At 48.8% G+C, this 19,082-nt stretch overlaps 1 protein-coding gene across 6 annotated transcripts in view; it reads left to right on the plus strand.

The window, feature by feature from the left end:
• LRRC20 (leucine rich repeat containing 20) overlaps window positions 1-19,082 on the plus strand; it is a 260,366-nt gene that overhangs the window by 157,331 nt on the left and 83,953 nt on the right. The gene's annotated exons all lie outside the window — the stretch shown is intronic.

The following is a 19,082-nucleotide window of genomic DNA, read 5'->3' on the forward strand; positions in this document are numbered from 1 at the left end:
TCCTCCCTCTCGCTGGTCCCTGGCGGCTTTTTAAACTGCCTGCCGGTCGCAGGCAGATGACGTCACCGCCCCCGTCATCCTCCGGCCGTTTTCCGGGCCGGTGCGCCGGTGACGTCACCCTCGTTCCCTCCTCCCCCCGCCCCTGGTCTATGCCGTCCGCCTGCCCCGGCTCGTTACCCGGCCGGTGCGCCCCCGCCCCCGCTCGGGGGATGCGGGCGGCCGTACTCGCCGCGCTCGGGGTGCCCCCTTTCCCCCGCTGCCGCGGCCCCACGGCGGTTTCCGAAGGAGGCGGGGCTACCCCGCCACAGGGGGTACAGTTCCATCAGCCACCTGAACACCGCCTTGGGCCCTCCATCCCCCAGCCACTCTCCCCTCGCTTGTGGGTAGCAGCCACTCACCAGGTGTCAGCCAACAGCAGCACAACATTACAAGGGCTGGAGGACTCAGGAGGAAGGGGCAGCACAGCCACACAGCCAGCTGCTGGAGAGAAGCAGCGCCTTCCAGCTTCAAATTGTGGCTTTTTCCAGCTGGCTGTACAGCTTGTGGGCTTTGTGCCCCCTCCCCCGGCAACCCTCCACTCCTGCTGCGGGCAGCTGCAGTTGGCCACCCTCCTGAGTCCCCACCCTGTGGGCAGCCACTGCTCACCAGGTGGTGGCCAGCAGCATGAACACGGGCTGGAAGGCTTCAGAGGAGCACTGGGTAGTCACACAGCCAGTGGCTGGAGAGAAGCAGTGTTTTCCCACTTCAAAGTGCTGCTTTTCTCTGGCTGGCTGTGCGCCTGTCCCATGCTCCTCTGAAGCCTTCTAGCCCATGTTGGCTCTGTTCACTGCCTTCTTGCCAGCTCTCCTGAGGCTGCAGCCTGTAGGTGAATCTCCTTGCCCACCTGCCCCCCCCCCCACTCTGCAGAGGGACTGGCCCCAGCAGTGCAGCCACCTCCTTCATCTGGGGAAGGTGCCAGACCCGGTGCTGGATTGCCCAGCCCTGGAGCCCCGTGTCATTAGGGGGGCCCCGTGCCAGGGCACGGTATGTTTCATTGTAAATCTGCCCCGACCAAAGGACACCGAAAGAATTGTGATCGGTCTAACTCTGTTTTGAGGCAGAGGCACATCATCGTCATCATCAACAGCCATGGGCTCAATGCCCGTTAGTGACTGATGCCTCCTTCTCTATTTCCTTCCATCTTTCCCTGTCCAGTGCGGAGTGGCTTAGTTTCTGTAGACTAGCTCTGCACCAATCTACTATATCATCTACCTATTCTCTATGGGGTCTGCCTCTCCTATTCAGACCATCCATTATGCCGAATACCAGGGTCTTAACTTTTCGCTCGTTGTTCATTCTGCAGTAGGTTCTGTAACTTCTGTTGTATAACCTTCTGCAGTAGGTTCTCTTTCGTCCATATCTTTCTATATAATTCCTCGTTGGTAATCTTCTGCATCCATCCTATTCTCAGGATCTTTCTATAACAACTCCTCTTGAACACCAAGACCCTTCTCTTTGAATCTTTCATTGTCACCCATGTCTCACATCCATACAACAAGCTGCTAAATACACGTTTTCAAGACACTCAGCTTTATTCCTAAGTTAATCACTTTACTTTTCCAGATCTTATCCATCGCCTTCAAACTTGCTCTTGCTTTTGCTATTCTAGTCGCTATTTCCTTCTTACAGTCTAGATCATATGTCATGTTGCTCCTCAAATATGTGAAGTTCTCTACGTTCTCTGGTTTGATCCCATCTACACTGATCTTCCTTCCTATTTCTTTATCTCCAAATACCATTGTCTTCGTTTTATCAATATTCATAATCAGTTCATACCACTTCCCTTCCTCATTTAGCACCTGCACCGTTCTTGCTAGCTTCTCTTCATCTTCCTTGATGATAACTATATCATCCACGAACCTCAAGTTGTTAATTCTCATCCTTTCTACCTCTTCCTTGATCTTGTCCATCGTTCTCTCTAGGTGTGCAATGAAGATACTCAGCGATATTGGATCTCCTTGACTCGTACCTCTACTTGTTCTAAACCAACTTCCCAACTCTCCACACGTTCTCACCACATTATCATTGATATCCTTCAACAATTGTATCAGTCTACTATCCACTCCGTATGACTCCAACACCACCCAGCTCACTTTCTGACCTATCCTGTCAAATGCCTTCTGAAAATCGACCAAGCAATTGTAGATGTTCTTGTTCTTTCATTAAGCTTTCTCCGCTATTAATCTTAATGCCAATATCTGCTGTGTGTTACTTCTATCTTTCCTGAATCTTGCTTGCTCATCCACTAGATGTTCTTCTATCTGCGATCTCAATCTCTCCATCAGTATCATCATCAGCACCTTCCCTAGATGACTCGTTAAGGCAATCGTTTTGTAGTTCTTGCACTTCAACACGCTTCCTTTCTTATGTATTGTCACTTACACAGATCTTGTCCATTCCTTAGGTGTCTTCCCTTCTTTCCACGCTATATTACATAGTCGATGTTTTTCCTGAATCATACTTTTTCCGCTGTATTTGATCATCTCTCCCGTGATCTTATCATTTCCAGGGCTCTTGTTGTTGTTTAATTGTTTCACTGCTCTTTCTACTTCCTCCTTCAGAATATCAATCTTGCTGTCAATACTCGGCGGTGATATCTCTTTCAATTCTTCTATCAGTCTTTCTGAGACACTCGGGTCCAATTGTGCTTTGTACAGATCGATACAATATCTCGTCCATTGCTAAACAACCTTCTTCTTGTTCATGAGCACCTTATCAGTCTCATCTTTGATCACCATCTGTTTCGTCTGCCACTTCCTATTAGTATTCCTAATCATCTTATATACCTCCTTGATCTTACACTCACCGTAAATACCTCTCTACATCTTCACATTGCTCCTCTAACCATTTTGCCTTACCCATTCTGGCCGCTTTCCTCACCTCATTGTATTTCACTCTATATTGCTGTTCCGCCCTCTCAGAGACATCCCTTCTAATCTTCAATACTCTCTTCTCCTGGACCAACTTCAGTGTCGCCTGCATAATCCACTTCTTATTGATCTTCTCTTCTTCCAGAACCATCTGCTCAATGACAAAATTCAGTTACATTTTAATATTTTTGCTTGTCATACAACGAATGTCACACTTAAGCAATGGGAAGAGAAAGAATAGGATCACAATCATATGTGGTGGGACAAAATCAAGCTGGATGGTTGCAAGAAGGCAGTCCTATGCAGTTCTGGGAAGTGACCTGTGTGATGGGTTGGGTTACAGGAGGCCCTTTGGGATTGTCGCTTGGGCTACGTCTAGACAGCAGAGCTATTTCAGGCTACTGGAAGTATCCCGAAATAGCAAGTCCGCGTCTTTAAATGTGCCCATTATTTCGAAATATATTTAAAAATAACTGGCCTTCTATTCCAGTGTCTCTGTAACCCTCATTCCATGATGGTTAAGGGATTTGTTGGAATCAAATTGCATAGCTTATTTCCAGGTAACGGAGCTGTATAGATGTACCCTACGTGTGCTGGTCATGCCATTGAGCCTACCAAGCTGCCTCTTATGGTGCACCGCCCTCTTCTGCTATGCCAGAAGCTCTGGTCTTTCCCAGCCAAGGCAAAGAGTTAGGGTAACAGCCCTTGCAGTGCAGCACAGACACTCAACTAGCTCAGCTCTGGGAGGGCTCAACTATAAGGCTGTTGACAGCACCTAGAAACACAGCCCTCAAAGAGGACCAAAGCCTGAAATAAATTTGTCTTACTCTGTATAAAACTTGTATACAGAGTAAGCTTATAATGGGCCCTTCCCCCTTTATCAGTGAAAGAGAGATATGCACAATGGTTGCTTTCACATCCCGTGTCCCCCAGGGAATGATAATTCACACTGGGCTTGATAATAAACAAAAATGTTTTTATTAAGTATAAAAAGTAGGATTTTAAGTGATTGCAAGTGAAAACAGAGGAAATTAATTTACTAAGCCGAAATAAACAAAACATGCCAGCTACTCCCAATACACTAAGAGAAACATGTCACATGCAAATACTTACCCTAAGAGTTGTTCTACTCATCTTTCACAAGCTAGGCATCCTCCTAACTTGGGCCCAGTCTTTTCCCCATTCAGTCTTAGATGTTTTCCCAACACTTAGGTAGTAAGTGGGAGTCTCCTGCCATCTGACCTCTACCCTATTGTTTGGTTTCTCCCTTTTATACCTCTTTTGCACAAGGCTGGAATTCTTTGTGCTCGGTTCAAAACTTCTCACCTTAAGTGAAAAAGTACCAGATGCAAAATGGGTTCCAGCATCATGTGGCATGGTCACATGTCTTTGTAGGACCAACCACAGTTTGGGCATACAGCAAAAACAAAACCATCCACAGGTATTTGACTTGATCACCCAGCAAGTACATTCTTAATGTATCACTAATGGCTTTTATTAGAATGTCTGGACTAATTAAACAGATTTCCACTTAATATTTTAACTTCACATACAAGACAGATACATACACACAAATAGATTATGCAGATTCAGCAGATTACAACATTTAAAATAACATGTCACATGATGTATTTTGCATAAAGTATCATTGAGTTATGCTAATTTTCATAAAGCATGTTGCAACCGTGACAGCCTCTTTGCAGCTAGTGATGCCTCCTTCAGCACAGGACTCAAATAAATAAGTATGAAGAACAACAAAAGAGAAAACCAGGACAGGTGTGAAAGTCAATAGGTCAAAAGTATAGAACCTGAAGAGGATACTGAGAAGAGAACCCCAGCTCTTCAAACAGTTCATTAGCCCTAGAACAGTGTATTAGCTCTAGAACGGTGAAGGCCCTTTTTCTTATATGATGAAAAAGTGTTATAGGGTTGCCAGGTAACCAGTTTTCAACTGGAACACCCAGTCAATAAGGGACTTTTCTCGGCACCGCTGACTAGCTGTGAAATTTCTGATCAGCGGACATAAGACAGGTTCCCTGCCTGCCCTGGCTCTGCATAGCTCCCAGAAGCGGACAGCATTTCCTGACTTCCTGCAGCCCCTAGGTGCAAGGGTGGCCAGGGAAGCATCTTGTGTTGCCTCCTACCCCAAGCACCACCTCCACAAATCCCATTGGCTGGGAAACACAGCCAATGGAAACTGCGTGGCCAGGCAGTATGCTCCATGCACATCCACATGACTGCTCCTCTGCCTAGGAGCCAGCCATGCCATTCGCTTCTGGGAGCAGCATGGAGCCAGGGCAGGCAGGGAGCCTGTCTTAGCCTCACTGCACTGCTGACTGGGAGCTGCCTGAGGTAAGTGCTGCCCAGCTGGAGCCTGTACCCCAAACCTCCTGCTCTAGGTCAGAATCCCCTTCTGCACTCTAGCTTCCCTCCCAGACTCTGCACCCCAGCTCCCTGCTTCAAGTCAGAACCCCATCCTGTACCCAAAGTCCCTCCCAGACCCCCACTCCTCTAACCTGGTGCCTCAGGTCAGAATGCTCTCACATACCCAAACACCCTCCCAGATACTTCAACCCAACCTTGTGCCCCAGCCCTCAGCCCTCTTCTACACCCAAACTCCCTTGTGGAGCCTGCATCCCAACCTCCTGCTCCTTTCTGTACCCCAAACCCCTCCCTGGTCCTACCAAATGAGCCCACACCGCCCAACTACAGCCTATACCCCATCCCTAAGTCTGCTCCCATGATCCAAACACCTTGGCCCCAGCCCAGAGTCCTATCCTGCACCCAAGGCCCCTCATGCCCAGCCCTACCCCAGAGCCTGCACAAACAGGCAAAGCCCTCATCTTCTGCACATCAACTTCCTATCCCAGTTCAGAGCCTTCTCCCTCTGAACCCATTTCTGGCCCCACCCTAGAACCCACACCCCCAGCTGGAGACCTCACCCCCTCCCACATACCAACCCTCTGCCTCAGCCCACTGAAAATGGGGGAAGGGAGGAGGCAGGGAGTGAGCAAGAGAGGCAGAAGGGCTGGAGTGAGAGGGGCATTAGTGTGAGAGGGGGAAAGGTGGCTCTAGGGGAGCTGGTGCTCGTGGGGAGCTGACATAAAAGCCAGCTATCCATGTACTGGCTCCCACTCCCGCCTCTGATACAAAGGTAGGAGGGAGGGGCCTAGGCTCATCGGTTTACCATGTACACAGGTACATATTGAAATCCCTACCTCTAATATATCTTCCCACCCTTTAGTCATTTATTTTCCAAGATGACAAGTCCCAGTCTTGTTAATTTCTCCTCATATCTTTTTTAGATGGATGAGCAGATCTGTATGCACTATTCAAGAAGTGGGCATACCATGACTTTATACAGAGGCAATATGATATTTTCTGTCTTACTATCTATTCCTGTCCTAATAAGTCCCAATATTCTGTTAGCTTTTTATATAGGCACTGCACAGTGAGCAGATGTTTTCAGGGAACTATGCACAATGATTCCAAAGAACTCTTTCTTGAGTGGTAACACCTATTTTAGACCCCATCACTTTTGTATGTATAGTGGGGATTATATTTTTCCATGTGCATTACAGGCAGTCCCCGGGTTACATGGATCCGACTTACATCGGATCCCTACTTACAAATGGGGTGAGGCAACCCCGCACTAGCTGCTTCCCCCCAGCAGACCAGGGAGACGCGAAGCTAGCGCCCCCCCCAGCAGACCAGGGAGACGCGGAGCGGCTTTTCTCAGCAGACACCTCAGCTTGAGAATAAAGGACTGAGGGAAGTGAGGTGTGGGAGAATAAAACTGAGCTCTGGAGAAATGTTTGGCTAGAGTTTCCCCTACAATATGTACCAGTTCCGACTTACATACAAATTCAACTTAAGAACAAACCTACAGTCCCTATCTTGTACGTAACCCTGGGACTGCCTGTACTTTGGATTTCTCAACACTGAATTCCATCTGCCCTTGTGTTCCATCACCGAGTTTTGTGAGAGCCCTTTGTCATCAGATTTGGACTTAATTATTTTGAGTAATTTTGTAACAGCAATAGTCCAAAAGCCGAGCTCTGCAGCACAGCACTATTGAGTCCTACATTCCCCACCCCCATCTTTGAGTGGAGTACCCACAGTGGCGTAGCGAAGGAAGGCTTGGGGGGGGGGGCAGTTCCTCCATCTCTGCCGGCTGGTAAGTGCATGCGGGGGCCTGGCCCCAAACTGTAGGGGGTGGGGGAAGATGCAGTACAAGCTCCCTCTCCTCTCCTCCTGGGGTCAGGCTCAGCCTTGCACCAGGTTTAAGGCCCCGCTGGGCAGGGCGTGGGCACAAATTTTGCTTTTGCTCCCAGGCGCATAACACCCTCATTACACCTCTGAATACCCAGTAATGTTTTCATGATGATCTTTAGTAATCCTTCAATCCCTTTAATGACAAAGCTTTTTGTTATCTTAATCACCCTATCTCCCTCTGTTTATCAGCAAGCTCCCTGCCCCAAGGGCAAGGCTGGAAGCAGCTCAGACTCTGTTGCATTTAAGAACTGCCTCTGGAGCTAGGGCCTGGGCTTTAAGCAGACCTCAAATATGAAATCCGGGGGTTAAAAGTTTAGGGGGCTGCCCCCTCTAGGCCCCCATAAATGGCACCATTGGTTATATGATTGGTTATATGATAAAAAGCTAGTAAATCAATTACCTTTTTATAGGTGGATGTTACTTGGACTGAATCCCCAACTGTGTGGGATAGCGTCTTGTAAAGAAGATCTTTGAGGCCTAGCCACTTTGCTTTTGTCTGATGTTCAAGACATTGTGTTACAAAGAAGTAAATGGGGTGTTTCATTCAACACTTTTTCTGACGTGTTACAAACAGCTTTATAGTTCCAATTTGACAACTCCTTTTCCAGTAGTACAGTAATCAAGAGACCAGCATCAAGCACATTATCCATGGTGCCAAGTAGTCCGATTTTTAGATGAAAATGTCACGAGTAAATAAGTGCTGCCTGCGTGCAGACAGTGATAAATGCCTTTTACATAAACAGGTCAGGAATTCAAGTTCCCTTAGAAAAGCAGAACCTTCTAGGTTTAGATTTGTTATTTACTATAATGCTGGTACAGTGTTTCACACTGTCTCTCTCTTATAGCTGACACTGAATGTATCGTTTATGTATAGCAACAGCAGAGCTACATCGTGTAGAGCAGTTGTATCAGTCATCAGCTGGAGCACAGAATCAATTCGGAACATCTTGTCAGCCATAAGGATTAGAAACTTACTTTTTTATTAAATAGTAATTTATTAAATTTGCGGAATCTAAGTGGTCCATGAGAGAAGTGAAAGTTTGCTTAATTTGACCCCTAGTCCTTATGCTGCAGGATGCAAATCAACTGTGATAGCCTAGCATTAGGAAGAAACTTCTCAGATAGGGAGGTTATTATTTAATTGCCTGTCAAGAAGTCTTTATATTATCCTCTGAGCCATCTGGGAATAGAATAAATTGCCTCACTGATCACATCAGTGGTCTGTTTCCTCTGCTCTGCAAAAATAGAGGCTCCTTTAACCAAGCATTTGTTTCAGTGTCATTACAAATAGGAAAGTGTTCATCACTTGACTTTGTAGCTAACTGTCACTGCATTCACCTACTGAATTGCTGTTCTGCCACTCTGGAAAAGCCTTTATTTTTTGGAGGGTACAGTGAACTGACTGATTCGGGCAGGTTATTTGCCTAGAAGATTAACCCAATGAAATGGATTCAGTGCAGAAAATAATAAAAGGCGGAATCTAACAGCATGTACTGTGCTGTGATGCCTCTTTAGGGTTTGTTTTCAGAGGCAGCTTAGCTGGACTTCCTTTTAGGACCATGGTCACCAACCAGTAGATCGCAATCTACCGGTAGATCTCAGGGGCTCTAAGAGTAGCTCTTGAGCCCTCTCCGAACTGCGCACCTGCGCAGTACATTTACATTGGATTTCCTCATTTGAGGAGCAGCTACTCAGCGAGCAACAACACAGGTGAGTAGCTGCGAGGAATGGTGGGAGCTGGGAGGTTGGGAGGGCTGAAACACCCCAGCCAGCTGACTGTGGCTTTCAGCTGAAAGAGGCTGCCCCGTGCTCCAGCTGATCGGCGGCTTCTCCTCTGCGCCTGCCGATGTGGAGCTTGGTGCACCCTGGCTGAGCGCCATGGCCAGCTGGCCAGGCAGCCACTTCTCTTTCCTCCAGCCCAGCTGCCCTGCGTTCAGCCCAGGGAGGCTGCGTCTAGCTCCAGCTGTGCTGGAGCAAGCTTCCTGGGCTGAGCGCAGGGCAGCCGGGCGGGAGCGAAGAGAAGTGGCTTCCTGGCCAGCTGGCCATGGCGCTCAGCCAAGGTGCACCAAGCTCCATGTGGGCAGGTGCAGAGAGGAAGCCGCCCAATCAGCTGGAGCCCGGTTCAGCCTTCTCCCGGCTGAAGGCCACAGCCAGCTGGCCAGGCAGCTTCTTCTCTGCACCAGCCCACGTGGAGCGTGGTGCACCCTGGCTGAGCACCACTTCCACATGTTGAAAAACCTCTTCCAAATGTTGGAAAAACCTTTTTAAAAAAGCAGCAGTATAAGGATTGAGGATAGCAAGTGATGGAGAGGAGGAGAATAGAGAGGGCGGGGCTTCAAGGAAGGGGCAGGGTGGTAGATCTTGGCTTGGTCTGTCATTTAAAAAGTGATCTTGGGTGTAAAAAGGTTGGAGACCACTGTTTTAGGATATGGTTACACAACAGCTAGCCACTCGTGACTGGCATGTGCCAGCTGACTGACTGGGTTGTAGGACTGTCTGATTGCTGAGTTGACTTCTAGGCACAAGCTTAAGCTCTGGGATCCTCCCATCTTGCAGTGTCCTAGAACCTGGGCTGCAGCCCGAGCCAGGAAATCCACACAGTAATCAGTTAGCCCCACAGTTTAATTCCTGCAAACCTAAGTCAGCTTGTGTTGGTGAGAGAGACAGGCTTTCAAGCTACCCAGAGATCTTCCTTTCCCCTCCCTCCAGAAGAGCATTGACGGTTGATGAAGCTGCCTCATTAACACAAATAGTTCTGGTACGAGCTGGCCATGAGGTGTGGACTAGCTTTGCTTCACCCCCTTGCCCTAGGTTATATATGGCGTATGGTCTGTGTGATGTGGTGGATGTGCCCTGCACTGAAGAGGGGGGCTAAGACTCTATGGGCAGAGGAAGTCCCTCCCTTTTTCCCAGACTGGGCATGCTCCAACAGCTGGGGCTGTATAAAAGCCTGTGTAACAGCTCAGTCTGGGTGGACCACCCGCAGGGAAGGAGCTCAGGCTGGAGTTCCTGAGCAGTCCCTGCCACCACCACCACAGCAGCAACCACAGGAGCTGCAGCCCAGACAGCAGCCGCTGCTGCTACTACAGCCTCAAGAGCAGCCACCCTGGCAGCAGCCGCCACAGCCCCAGCGACAGCCCCGACCAGGGAGGCCTTCTTCGTGAATTGGACCCATTGAGCAATGCCCCGAGAAGGGGGCAACATCAGGGATGGCAGCAAGTGGTCCAGGGCGCAGGTTTGTCCCTCTGGGAGCTCAGTGCATTTTGGCGGGATGCCCCGCTGAGCAGGCAGTGGAAGCATCCACTGCAAACAGGGCCCTGGGCTGGGACCCGGTGGAGCAGAAGGGCCCAGCTCCCCTGACCTCCCTGCTCTGTGACACTCGTCTCCCTGACAGCCAGGGGAGACTCACCTGGGGTGTGGGCCTCCAGGCCAGAGACCACAATACCTTTGACTAGGCCTGCAGGGCCATATTCCCCCTGAAAGAGGGGACAGGACTTTTGGCCAGGCCTCTTGGCTGTATTTACCCTAAAAGAGGAAACAGGACTTTGGGACCAGGCCCGCAGGCTGGTATTTATTGTAAAAGGAGGTAATTGTTCTTTGGGGACCACACACGCCTTTTGAAAAGGGACATCGATCCTGACTTTAGGGACCCCCCCCATCCTCCAATTGTTTCAGGGGTCTGGCCCCCTACAGTCTGCTATAAAGAGCTACGGCACACTTCTGCTGCCATTTCCTCCAGGATGTATGTTAACACTATGTTAAGAAACCTCTGAAGACGCTACAGTGATATTTTAGTCTCTTCAGCGTGCCTCTCTGAAAACTGAATATTTTCATGGGTTAACATAGACAAATTCAATCATTAGACCTGAAAAATCTTTCATAAAAAGGCGCAGGAGGGGAGCCCACATTTCTTCACTGCCCTAACCAGATCTGGTAAAACAAATATTACATGTTACAAAGAGAAGCATTTGGAATCATTACAAACTAAGCAAAAATGACAGCCATCAAATTACATGCAGATGGACAGGCAATTCTTCAGAATGAATTTTTAAAGCTTTAAGTCTGACATATCGCAGAAGACACTTCACCAGGAAGTGAATATCAGCAGCAGTCAGCATTTTTAGGTATATATCTGGGATCAACTGATAAAAGAACCTTATTTTCAAAGCTGTCCTTTAGGGTCCTTATTTGATTAGAAGTGTCAGGTGTGTACCATAGTTGCCTGTAAAAGTCTGACACATTAGACTTTTAGTTACCAAAGCCTCTCCTGACATTCTCTGTTTTGGAGGAACAGTACAAAACAGGAATGTAGTGGTACCACACAGCAAAGCTGCTTCAAGTGGAGAATCTTCAAAATTTACACCCGAGCTCTGACTTTCAAGGCTTATCTGTGACTTTGATGTTCTGCTTTGAAAATTAATAACAGTGCAGTGGAGCTGGATTCAGCAAGTATCTGTTAAAAGATCAAACCTAGTCCATCCTATCTCCTTGGTATTATACACTTTTTTCAACAGCCAGTTAAAGAAACAAAGACAGTGGGGAGGGAGGGAAGTAATGCTCCCCACATGAGGGAATTTGTGTGTGTAAGCATATTGATAAAGTGTTGACTGTAGTAATTGAAAGCAGCAGGTCAAATGTCCATCTTTTAAAAAATGCTAGAGCATTAGATTGCTCAGCGGAAAATGTCTTTCTAATTTGTTTCTTCTTTCAGGACTTCTTGTATCCTACTGTGTTAATACACATTCTAGGAAGATGGTGGTAGATGGTTCAGTATTTTCATGGAAGGGCTACAAAGTCTGTATTTAGACTTGAAATTGCCATCATGATAACCAAGAACTGCGTGTGTTTACTGATGATTATCAAAGTAAACTACTCAGTGACTGTGATCTTCCACTGCATTTGCTGTACTGTTGTTCTATTACGAAACAGTGGAAAATTGGGGTACACTTAGTATGTTGAGCTGCATGGAATGAGGTTTACCAGGGCAGTTGACAAGGGCTTCCCTTGTCGACCGTGGAACGCCAAACAGCTGATCGGCACAGTGCGGCAGCCATTTTGATGTAAATGAAGCAGCGATTATTTAAATCTCCGCTTCATTTTGCTATGTCTAGTAAACTAATCTACATGGCTCCGTCGACAGAGCCATGTAGTCTAGACATACCCTGACTGACTGCCTATGAAATGCCCCCACACTGAGCCATTCATTCAAAATCCTACTAGATTATTTGTAAGAATAAAATTTTGTCATGGATTCCGTGACTTCAAAGATTTTTGTGACATTTTTTGCTTCAGCCCTGGGGTGTGGGCATGGCTGCTGTTGGATCCCCTTGTGGTCAATTTGTCTTCCCTCTACACCCTCCCTCCCCCTGTTATAGTTAGTAGAAGTTGTGGGCTTCTGTGAATTTGTGTTTGTTGCCCATGACATAACCATGACTGTTACTAAAAATAACAAATTCTTAACCTATTATTGGAGTTTCCTTGGAAGTTAGAATGGTCCAAAACCTTGTGGTTTACAGGAGAAAGCAATACTCTCAGCAGGTGAACCATGGGGAAAAAAAAGCGAGAATGTTAACATCATCAGGGTGTTTGTACTGAAGCCAACACCCGTGACATATCAACCTTATAGGACATTGAAGTATAAGGGTACATGGTAAACCCAGTTCCTAAACTCACTGACAAGTAACAGGAGTGCAGTTTTAGTGTATGTTTGTGTGTATGGGGGGAAGTATTTGTGTGGTCTCCTGTCTCCCAGGAAGGTAGAGCTGGACTGAAATCCCCACATAGGCTGATTTATGACTGCTGATCTCCATTGTGCATAATAAAAGACTCAGACAGTTTGGTGGCTTGTCTCCCCACCCCTCCACAGTCTGCCCAAATCAATAGGAAGCAGTTTAAAAAACAACAACATTTATAAGATCGATTGTGTTTACTTTGAATTACAGTGTAATTCATATGGAAATGAATAGTATTTACACAGAAATATTACCAGGGTTTATATCCTATCCTTGTTATAAAGACCCAAGCCATCTATTAATTTCACCAGCTTGTTACTGTAGGGCACAGTGAAAATTAATGTCCTGCTGTATCACATGAGAGTTATGTACAGCGAGCAGGTAGGATCAGAGTCTGTGTGTGGTGTATTGTGAGGAACAAATAAAAGAATCTTTGGATTTGACTTTTCCTCTGGTGCAAAAAGGATGTAAAACAGGGTTGGGGAACCTTTATTGGGTCAGAGGCTACTGACCCATTGTGATGGGGTGAACCCGTCCCTGCGCACCCGCCCAAACGGCCCCAAGACCTTAGGTGCCGGGAGAGAGGCAGCCGGATCCCCCCCTCCCCCCGGCGGTGCTGCGCATGCGCCAGGATCCGTGCCCTGCATTTAAAAGAAACGCGGGATCAGCTGGCGGGGAGGAAGGAGGAAGCGGCGGAGAACGCCAGGGGTGAGGCAGAAGCAGCCGGAGACACCAGGGGCGGGGTGGCAGCAGCGGAGAGAGAGGGCAGAGGGCGAGAGCAAGGAGAGATGCCGGGAGGTCGGACCAAAGCACCTGGAGGACCTGAGACTCGGGGAAGAGAAGCCGGAGGTGCCGGGACAGTGGCGTATGCGGCCAGAGGCCCCGAGGACCGGCCGGAGGAGTCGGTAGATCAGAGTCCAGGCGCAGGGACTGCCAGGAACGAGGAGGCTGAGAGAACAGCCGCCTGTGGGGGCGGACAGGTAGCCCAAGCCCCAGAACGTGCACGGCATGCCCCTTTGTCCAACGAGGGACGGGGCCGATGGTGGAGTGGGTGAGAGCCCGCGGGAGTGGTCGCATGCGAGGGCACCCACTCTGACGGCGTCCATAATACCCCCCTCAGGAGGGGTGGTGAGTAACTCATCCGTGGAACCCCTCCCCCCGAGTGAACCCCCTGTGTAAGGCTGTGGCGGGTAACCCCGCAACGAAGGTCAAGACCTCCCCCGTACGGCTGGTGACTATTACCCAACCCCCAGGGAGATACACGGCTTGCAGGGCGGTAGGTTGGCCTATCGTAAGCTCACCTGCATGGGCCGATACCTAACCCCTTAACTTTACAAGCTCAGAGCAAAGGTAGGGACCGGGACCTCCGTGCCGTTAACGTGAGGACTTGCTCCCACACGGTCTCGGGAGGGGTGAGTTGGGGTGGACACGTGACACCCACAGAAAAATCAGTTGGGCGGGAGGCTGCAGGGGCTGGAGTGCCAGTAGGGGCTCCCCAGTGCTGGGGGGAGGAGGAGCCCTGGGAGCTGGATTCCAGCAAGCCGGGGACCACATTTAGTCCCTGAGCATTATGTTTTCCACCCCAGTGTAAAATGTGAAACAGATGGAAAAGTCTGATCTGGTGACACATTGCTCTGCACAGGTTTAAAGGAAGATAGTGGGTCCAAAGCAGGCAGCAAAGAATCTGACATTATGAGCTGCCCTACTTGGACAGCACCCAAGTTCCCCATATAAGCTGTGTCTAGATTACATCCCGCTTTCAACAGAGGAATGTAAATTAGGCGCTTCGACATTGCAAATGAAGCCGGGATTTGAATTTCCCGTGCTTCATTTGCATAATCATGTAATGGCATTCTTTCAAAAAAGCACCATTTCGAAAGTAAAACCGCGGTCTAGGTGTGGTTCTTTTGAAAAGGGAAGGCTTTTTCGAAAGACCCTGTAAACCTCAAAGTTTAAAAAGGTTGACAGGATTTTTCAAAAAAGCCTTCCCCTTTCAAAAGGACCATGTCTAGACCACGGTTTTACTTTTGAAATGGCGATTTTTCGAAAGAGAACCATTACATGATTATGCAAATGAAGTGCGGGAAATTCAAATCCCAGCTTCATTTGCAATGTCAAAGTGCCTAATTTACATTCCTCTGTTGAAAGAGGGATGTAATCTAGACACAGCCATAGAGGATGGATGGGAGAGAGCAGATATTTTAAAGGTCTAATAGAAGGGTGGGGACCCTTTTTGGGGTTGGGGCCCAATGACCACAGAAAAGTCACTTCCAGCCCTCACTGACATGGCTGCCAACTGAGAAGCAGGGTGGGGGACCAAAAAAAGACACACTCCCCTCACGCATTCAACTTGGGACACCAGGTTTCCCCTTGCACCAAGGCTCAGGGCTCCCCCCCCCAGGACCGAATTAACTTTTCTGGAGGCCTCAGGCTAATGGATTGTGAGATCTCCTCACCCAGGTTCTGAGGTAGGGCCAGAAATGAGGGGTTTGGTGTGCAGGAGGGGCCTGCTGGAGAGTGTGGTGTAGGGTCTGTATAGAACCGTGGTCACCAACCAGTAGATCGCGAGCTACCGGTAGATCTCAGGGGCTCTAAGAGTAGCTCTTGAGCCCTCTCCGAACTGCGTGCCTGCGCAGTACATTTACATTAGATTTCCTCATTTGAGGAGCAGCTACTCACCGAGCAACAACACAGGTGAGTAGCTGCGAGGAATGGTGGGAGCTGGGAGGTCGGGAGGGCTGAAACACCCCAGACAAGCTGACTGTGGCTTTCAGCTGAAAGAGGCTGCCCCGCGCTCCAGCTGATCGGCGGCTTCTCCTCTGTGCCTGCCCACATGGAGTTTGGTGCACCCTGGCTGAGTGCCATGGTCCGCTGGCTGGGCAGCCACTTCTCTTCCCTCCAGCCCGGCTGCCCTGCGCTCAGCCCGGGGAGGCTGTGTCTAGCTCCAGCTGTTATACCCCATGATACCCTTGCTTAGTATCCCAACACTGCCCAGCCTGGAGCCCCCTCCCTGAGCCAGTGTCCCCTTCTCCACCTCCTCCTGCATCCAGATTTCCTCCCAGAGCTTGCACCTCTCACCCCTTCCCAAACCCAATCCCTCATTCCCACCCCAAAGACTACACATCCTGTCTCAACACAGCAAGAGTCCAGCTAGACTGCAGGAGTTTTTCAGGATTCTGGAGATATCCCAGAAAAACTCTTCTGCATCCAGGGTTGCGTTTGTTCTTCCGCTTTTTTAGTGGAAGAGCAAACAGGCTCTTTTGGTCACCCCTATATTCCTCTTTCCACAAGGAATAAGGTGGCTTCCAAAAGAAGGGTTTTTTTTTTCTGACATTTGGTCCAGTCTAGACAGGCCAAATGTTAGAAAAACCTCTTCCTACAGAAGAATTTTTTTTTAAAGCAGCAGTATAAGGATTGGGAATAGCAAGTGATGGAGAGGGAGAGAATAGAGAGGGCGGGGCTTCAAGGAAGGGGCGGGGTGGTAGATCTTGGCTTGGTCTGTCATTTAAAAAGTGATCTTGGGTGTAAAAAGGTTGGAGACCACTGATATAGAAAGTATGGTGCAGGAAGAGCGGGAGGTCTGGGATGGAGGATGTGGGGAGGGGGAGCAGGGGATTGGGTCACTTAACTGGCACAGTTCTTGGGGAGGGGACAATGATGTCTCTGCACTGCGCTGCGTTTGCAGGCACCACCCCATGCCCCCTCCATTGCCTGCAGTTCCCAGTCAATGGGATTGATGGGGCTGGAGCTGCAGACAAGAGCTTCCCTGCATAGCTGCTTGCCCAGCTGTGGTGGGGGAGAGGGAATGGCAACACGTGGAGCTGCTTCCTCCTCCTGCCGGGCAGAGTTGGCCACACAGAGGCTTTGGCGCCTGCTCCCTGCTAGTTTTCTCTCACAGTGGGCAGCTGGCGCTGGCGCTCCAGCCACACAGGTGGGTGCAGAGGCTTGGAGACATGTCACAGGGCTGGAGCACCAGTGCTGGCTCACCCTGCTGCAGGAGAGGGGAGCCCCTAGCCTCACAGGCTGGATCTGTAGGTTCCCCATCCCTGGTCTAATAGGAAGGTGAAGGGATTTTTTTTTCTTCTAAAAAGAAGCGCCAGGAACTGCTTTGACCAGACTAAATCAGTGTGTTCTGAGAGCATGGGGGCACTGTGTTTTTCAGTACTCCCCCAGTTCCTCACTGTAGAAAATACAGCAGTAGGTGAGGTGCAAATGTACCTTCCTGTGTTTAAAAAAAAATAGCACAAGGAGGCCTTTAAAGTGGTGAAGCAAAATACAGGACTATTTTGCTTCAGCTACACCAGACTAACACGGCTACATTTCTTTAAAGTGGTGATTTACATATGATAATACAATACAGCTCATTATGGCTCTGCAAAAAGCCTTTGTAGTCTTGTGCTGATCAGCTTTCCTGCTAACAAGCTACTTTTTCACACTTAGCACTTGCTAATTAAATGCCATACAGGTCACCAATTAGTAGATCTGGAGGGGTGATCTGGGAGGTGATCCTGACTGGTTTGGTTGTGAGGTTAACAAGTGCCTGCACTTCAGCTGTCCCCCCCCTTCCCCGGCCATGCTGCTCCTACCCTCTGCCTTGGTGCTGCCTACTGGGAGCTTTCTGCTGGCTGTCCGTGGTGGGAGAGATGGAGGACAGGGATGCTGAGATGTTAGGATGTCCCCTTCCACTGATCCCTGTACCCCATCTCTACAAAGTGAACAGCATGGGACCTTGGAGGGGTGGGGCAGAGGCAGGGCCTCGGAGAAGAGGTAGGGAAGGAAGTGGAACAATGGTATTTGGGTCTGAGTTAGATCCTGGACTGACAAATTCAAAAAGTGATCTTGTGCTTTGAAAGGTTGGAGACCACTGCTGTACTTGCAACTGTGTTTCTGCAGACCCACTCTGAGAAAGCTGCTAACAGGCCGCTCCAGTCTGTTTACTTACCAGCTCTGCAGCCATGGAGTCTCATGGCTCCCATTGGCCCTGGTTTGCTGTTTGCTGCTTTCCGCAGCTCCCCTTGGCTGCAAACAGCAAACCGGAGCTAGTGGGAGCTACGAGGCCCCATGGTTGCAGAGCTGGTAAGTAAACAAACCAGAGCAGCCCATTAGCAGCTTTCTCAGGCTATGTCTACAGTATGGAGTTTTGATGGGGTCTGTTTATATCTCCGGTATCCCAGAAAAACTCTGCCGCATCCAAGGAACGTGTTTGCTTTTCCGAATTTTTTTTCGGAAGAGCAAATGTGCTCTTTCGGAAGCCCCGTCTTCCTCATTTTATGAGGAATAAATGCTTTTCCGAAAGAAGAGGTTTTTCTGACCTTTGGCACAATCTGTAGCTTTCTCTAACACTTTCCATAATTGCTTTGGCAAACTAGTTCTTAAAGTACATATGAATATATGTAACAGTGACCATCGGAGGGTCTGGACCAGGGATGTTAAATATCGGTTAATTGAATAGTCGAGTAACCTCATGAAATTTTATCAGTCAGTCAACTATTCTGGGGGCGGGGCCGGCAGCCACTGTATCAGAGGCAGCAGCATGGGGTGCCGGGTGGGAGCTGGTCCGCAAGGGGATCCAGTTTAAAAACCAGCTCCCCTCACAAACCGGCTGCCTGTCGCCCTGTGCTGCTACTTCTGAGAAAGAGGCAGCAGCACAGGGTGGCAGCAGACCCTGTCTAGGACGGGCCTGAGCTCTCGGACCTGGCACAAGCCAGAACTGAGTTGGGCTGCCTGCCAGCCCGGCTCTTAATACACTTTAAATGCAGAGCCGCAGCAGGGGTAGGTCCTGGGCCCATCACAAGCCTGGACTGAGCCAGGCTGCTGGCCAGCCTGCTAAAAAATATATTGGCAGGGAGAGGGAGAGAGGGAAATGGCATGTAGTCTATAGTATTAACCTATTAGCTTTTGCTTGTTGGTTAATCAGTTACTCGAATATACTGTTACATCCCTAGTCTGAACCTATAGTTCAAACAATCTATAGAATACAGGGGCAGAAAAACAAGTACAAGCTATACAGGAAAACTTCCTACTTTTGACTGGTAATAACTTTAAGATTAATCCTACCCTGAGGCACATGGTGAATGTGTTCTACATGAATTAGGAGAATAGAAGGTTTGTCAGATAGTTACAAAAGATTATGAATGGCAAAACTCAAGAAATTAATTCATAAAGA

Source organism: Pelodiscus sinensis, chromosome 8 (genome assembly GCF_049634645.1).
Source record: "Pelodiscus sinensis isolate JC-2024 chromosome 8, ASM4963464v1, whole genome shotgun sequence".
Lineage (NCBI taxonomy): Eukaryota > Metazoa > Chordata > Testudines > Trionychidae > Pelodiscus > Pelodiscus sinensis.